This window comes from Lithobates pipiens, unplaced genomic scaffold (assembly GCF_037356315.1).
Source record: "Lithobates pipiens isolate NorthernLeopardFrog02 unplaced genomic scaffold, aLitPip1_a1.2 Scaffold_1, whole genome shotgun sequence".
NCBI lineage: Eukaryota > Metazoa > Chordata > Amphibia > Anura > Ranidae > Lithobates > Lithobates pipiens.
In genome coordinates this window covers 214,337,512-214,343,962 of record NW_027507685.1, presented here as the reverse complement: position 1 = coordinate 214,343,962, position 6,451 = coordinate 214,337,512, and positions in this window count along the sequence as shown.

Genomic DNA, 6,451 nt, shown 5'->3' with positions numbered 1-6,451 from the left:
CTCCAAGTCATAAAAGGGATTGTAAATCCTGTTACACCACTTGTACCTACAGGTAAGCCTATAATTAAGCTTACCTGTAGGTATTGTAAATATCTCCTAAACCTGCACGGTTTAGGAGATATTTACCATATACGCTTGTGCCAACGTCATCGGCGCATGCACATTGAAGAAACTGCTCGCTTGTGCCATTTCATTCAACAGCGTGACGTGACTGGCGGCTCCAACCAATCACAGCGCCGGAGCCCGCGAACCCGGAAATAACTTCGGGAGACATGTCGCCAGTCAGCGGTGTGCAGGGCCGATGCAACAGCTTTGATCTAAGGTAAGTATTTTATAATCAGCTAGTATATATATATATATATATATATATATATATATATATATATATATATATAATTAATACTAGCTCTTTATGCCGTTGTCTTACAGGGTTCTTTTTTTTTTTTTTTTTTTTGGGGGGGGGGGTTTACAACTACTTTAAGGTTTTGAGACTGATGTTTGGTAACTTGAACCTCCAGCTCCCTCCACATATTTTCTATGTGATTAAGGTCTGGCTAGGCCACTCCAGGACCTTAATGTGCTTATTCTTGAGCAACTCCTTTGTTGTCTTGGCCGTGTGTTTTGTGTCATTGTCATGCTGGAATACCCATCCACGACCCATTTTCAATGCCCTGGCTGGGAGAAGGAGGTTCTCGTCCAAGATTTGATGGTACATGGCTCTGTCCATAGTCCCTTTGACACGGTGACATTGTCCTGTCCCCTTAGCAGAAAAACACCCTCAAAGCATAATGTTTCCAGCTCCATGTTTTTGAGGGTGGGGATTCTGTTCTTGGGGTCATAGGCAGCATTCCTCCTCCTCTTCCAACCACGGCGAGTTGATGCCAAAGAGCTAGATTTTGGTCTCATCTGACCACAACACTTTCACCCAGTTCTCCTCTGGAATCATTCAGATGTTCATTAGCAAACTTCAGACGGGTCTGTACATGTGCTTTCTTGAGCAGGGGGACCTTGCAGGCGCTGCAGGATTTTAGTCCTTCGCAGTGTAGTGTTACCAATTGTTTTTTTTTTTTTTTTGTGACCATGATCCCAGCTGCCTTGAGGTCTTTGAAAAGATTCTCCCATGTAGTTCTGGGCTGATTCCTCACTGTTCTCATGATCATTGAAACGTCACGAGGTGAGATCTTGCATGGAGCCCCAGACCAAGGGAGATTGACAGTTATTTTGTGTTTCTTCCATTTGTGAATAATCGCGCCAACTGTTGTCTCCCTCTCACCAAGCTGCTTGGCGAAGGTCTTGTAGTCTTGTGTAGGTCTACAATCTTGTCCTTGACATCCTTGGACAGCTCTTTGGCCATGGTGGAGAGACTGGAATCTGATTGCTTTTGTGGACAGGTGTCTTTTATACAGGTAACAAGCTGAGATTAGGAGCACTCCCTTTTAGCGAGTGCTACTAATCTCAGCTTGTTACCTGTATAGAAGACATCCGGGAGCCAGAAATCTTGCTGATTGATAGGAGATCAAATACTTATTTCACTCAATAAAATGCAAATCAATTTATAACTTATTTAAAATGCATTTTTCTGGATATTTTTGTTGTTAATCTGTCTCTCTCTGTTAAAATAAATTTACCATTAAAATTATAGACTGATCATTTCTTTGTCAGTGGGCAAACGTACAAAATCGGCAGGGCATCAAATACTTTTTTCCCCCTCACTGTACAGTGTATATGGTGCACACAACATGGATTTACATGACACCCTTTGTAGCAATTGAGGAATACATTTAAATGAAAGTGTTCAGCTTTAACCATATCTATTTCTCTATTCACAGCCAAGCTCTCCCGCATTTCTTGTAATCACATTGTGTAAAGACACTCAGAAATAACAATGGTTTATTTATATTACAGCAGGATATTATTGTAGCTAGGGGCTTGGGCAGTGTGATGAAGCATGCCACAAGTTCATTTGCCTGATCTTTGTCTGCAGATACATCCACTTGGGTCTTAAATTAAAACAAACAGTTTGTGACCTAGTTACACAGGCTTGGTAAGGCAGTGCAAAGGGCAATACAGCATCCTCCATGCATCACAACAGCCAATCAGTATTTATCATTCTCTCATTACACGAAACCGAAATGTCATAGCTTGCTTCATTTTCCACAGCTGCATTCTTCACGCAATAACATCTTCTGGAATAAGCCTGAAAGACGAAACTGTTAGGGTTAATCCTGTGTCTAGGGTGGTCCTTTCAACCTCTCAGACCTTAGATCCAATGTATTGTATAAATTCAGAGTACTCTGGAATCAATTCTCAAAGGACAAATAAATTCACACACACACCATGGCGTCCTTCGAGAACTAATTGTATTGAGATTTTACAAAGCAAATGATATAGTGTATTTTACGTCATACAGAATAAGACATGCGCAGTAGACATCAAGACGATTACAGCTGGTCAAGACAAATCGCTATTGTTCTTTGTTCTAAGCTAGCTGAATTAATATAAGAAAAGATACATAATTTCTTTTGTAGCAAAAAGATGCTGAGAAACAGTGTGAAGGTTATAGATAAGTGTGTGAGAACACACGGGTTAGAAGAATCTCATGTTGAGACAGTTATCTGAGAAGTTAAAGGGGTGTTCAAACTGTACATATTGTGAAATGGAAGTTTGTGAATATTAAGATGGCTGACAGAAACAAGATGGATGCTTAGCATAACCTTTCAACCCCCTCTTTAAGTCATGAAATGACTTCTACAGATCCGCAGCCTCCTGAAATCTACGGTTCTTGCTACGTTTGTTATATTCTTTTACATAAAGCTGCAGATATTGTGTATATGCGTGAGAAGGTTGGTCTGGTGTAGTACACTTGCTAATACAAAGTAGAATAAGCTTGAAAATCAAGTAGCCTATCAATCCTAACAATAGTACTATGATAATCATAATCACTATGTCCTTTAACCATGAAAACATTCCACCTAAACCCAAACTAGAAAAGGGGTTCCATCCATAATTACCTATGTCCCTTGCTTGTTTCATTAATTCATTTACCTGTGTTCGGTGTTGATTAATAACATCATAGTAGTCTGGGATTTCCAGGCTGGTATTGTGAAACCATGTACAACATTCATAATCTTGGGTCATTTCGCATAAACCTGTCAGAGCTGCACTCATGCTTTCAATAGCTAATTCGTGTAACTCTAGTTGTCTTCTAATTGCTTTGAGCTCGACATTGAGTAGTCCTATATCTTGGGAGTTTTTTTCCATAACATGATTTATTAAACTAGTGTAGTTATTTAATTTGTCCATCATGGTTATGCCCCATCCTGTCCAGGATGGAAACCATGTCCATGATTTATCTGAAGTAGAAAACATAGGTGGGGCTTCTCTCTTGTATTTATAAGTTAACCTATGTACTGGACTTGAAGTAACTTGTATGTGATGTTCCTGATTCTGGCCTAGGGCTGACATGACTGGTACCAACTGTGCTAAATAACACCATCCTTTCACTCCTGCGGGGATCCATGGGTAGCAAATTTTAGCACAGCATACATATGTATTGTTTCCCAATGAAAAACTTCTTAGAGAACTACGTTGGGGCTCAGTTCCAGCCTCAAATGCAGCACTAACAAGTTTACTCACAAGTATCCCAGAGGTTGTGTTCCTGTATGTAGTAAGTTCACTAATGGTGTTGTTAAGGGATTGATTTTTGTAACTACACATATGACCTATGATAATGTTACTGGTGTGGAAGGGAATACCCTTTGAAATGTTAAATACAGACTTGGAACACATACCTATTCCGTTGGATGTATTGCCTAACTGAACACACCACTCAGGTTCATGTGTCTTTCCTAAAGTGTAAAACATAATACTCTGATTGCGGTACCCTTCCGAGACATTCTTAATACTTAAGACTAGAGTATTTTCCAATAATGACTTGAGGTTCAGAGGGACAGCTAAGAGTGGGATTTTAGCAGTTTCTGGGTGCAACTTACTACAAATCCAGCATTTTTCATATCCTGACTTTCTAGCGTAAGCATATTTAAATTTTAACAGTAACATTTTTCCAGAAAAACTTGTTTCTTTGATCAATTCATTAGAGACATCTCTTTTACTGCGATTTCTGAGGTGAAAGTCAGTATGGTTGGTGTGTATTTCGCTTTTACCACATATGAGTTTCAAGGCACCTAAGTCTTCAGGATGAAAAATACAGTTAGTTATTATCCACACTGGGACAAAGATCAGAAGTAGAAACATCACCAGAAGGCAAAAGGCCTTCCCAGAAGTCTGTGGTGAAATGAGTGACATCACTGTCCTTTATGTCTGTGCTTGTCTTTTGAGGACTTAAAACACCTGCTTCACCTCTTTTCAGCCTTTCTTGGATTCCTGGGCTTAGATCAACCTTCTTTACTCTGCTGGCATGGATCCAAGTAGGACTTTCCTCTGTAAGGATGGCAGTCCTGGTGACGGCTACCACTTTGGTCACTGGTCCGAATGGAACCTCTTGCGGCTTTCGACCTTTCTGAAGCCTCTGGACCACAACTTGATCACCGACCTGGAACGGGTGGGTTGGTATCTGTGAAGAAGAAGGAGAGGTGCGAGCAACTCTTCTTTCAACAATATCAAGAGTTTCAATCAGTTTTTTTACATATTCCTCCTGTATTTGTTCCAAATCACCTTTCTCTACCATCAAGGGATGATTAGCCCACGGTGTGGGGAATGGCCTACCCATGAGTACCTCAAAGGGGGAATAACCCGTCACACTGTGAGGGGTCATTCTGATTTCAGCTAATACAGCTGGGAGAACTTTTTTCCACTTGCCAAAATTCCCACCCGTAGCTTTCCTTATCCTGTCTTTAATTGTTCTATTCATTCTTTCTACAATTCCTGAACTCTGTGGATGGTAGGGGAGGTGAAATTTCCAGTCTATTTTTAGTACTTTTACAAGATCTTGGCATATTTTAGCTGTGAAAGCTGGGCCATTGTCTGAATTTATTTGCAATGGACACCCCCATCTAGGAATAATTTCCTGTGTGAGGATCTTCACTACAGTTTGTGCGTTTTCATTGTTGGTGACAAAAATTTCGGGCCAGCGTGACATTATGTCCACGATAACCAAAAGATATTGTTGTTTCTTTCCTTCTTTGGGCATATGTGTAAAGTCTATCTGTAAATGGGTAAACGGTGTTGTTGGGTACTCAAGATGTTCATGCTTTGATTTCTTTGGGTTTGTTGGATTGTTCCTAATGCAAGTGACACATCTCCTTACAAAAGCTTTGACTAGATTAGGTAATCCTGCAATGAAAAAATCTGCATCTAGAAGTTCACATGTGGCATGCCATCCCTTGTGACCCAGTCCATGGTATTGTGCAATGAACAGGGGGGCGCTAGCAACAGGAATGCACGGCTTCCCCTCTTTGAAGATTAATCCTGTTTTAGGATCCTTTTGTATCATCCCATCACAGTTCCATTGCGCAATATCATCAGGGGTGGCAAAAGCTTGCAGTTCTGTGAGCCAATGTGTCTCTTTCAGGGAACATGGCTGAGGTGTCAGCATGGGCATTTGAATGTTTGCCTTTTGTGTAGATGCAGCTTCTTTAGCTATTCTGTCAGCTAGTGCATTACCTTTGGCTATATCAGTCATTTGGCCTGTATGTGCCTTACAGTGCATGATAGCTAGTTTTGAAGGCAACTGAATTGCATCTAGTAATGCTGTGACTAGGTGAGAGTGTGAGATGCTCTTTCCATCTGCTGCCACATATCCTCTGCGAAGCCATATCACACCATGGTCCCAAACCACACCATGAGCATACCTGGAATCAGTGTAAATGTTTACCTCTTTTCCTGCAAACAGCTGGCATGCACGGGTTAATGCTATCAATTCAGCAGCTTGTGCAGACTGATAGGGTATTGGATTGGCCTCGAGGACAGTATCCGGCAGTTGGACAACAGCATATCCTGCATGATAGACATTATCACTCGGTCTGCTGCAAGAGCCATCAACAAAAACTGTTTGTGCAGTAGGAATTGGTACTGAAAGCATATCTGCTCTAGGTGAAGTGTCCTGATGTATTGATTGTGTACAGTCATGAGGTGGTGGTAAGTCATCCTGTTCTCCTTTAAGACCTAATAAGGCATTCAAAATTGGAGCTGGGCCAGAGTTTATGTTTGAACTTTTTATTTTCAGGTTTGGATTGGACAGGAGGATGACTTCATACCCACTCAATCTTTGTGCTGACATATGCTGAGTATGTAAAGTTTTGAGGAGTGTGGTAACGCTGTGTGAGGTGTATAAAGTAGTGTTATGGCCCAAAGTAAATGGTGCTGCCAACTCTGCGACCATAGAACAAGAAGCCAACGCTCTGAGGCAAGCAGGCATGCCTTGCACCTGTACTGGAACCACCTTTGAAAAAAAAGCTACAGGGCGCAGTCTCCCACCATGTTCCTGGGCCAG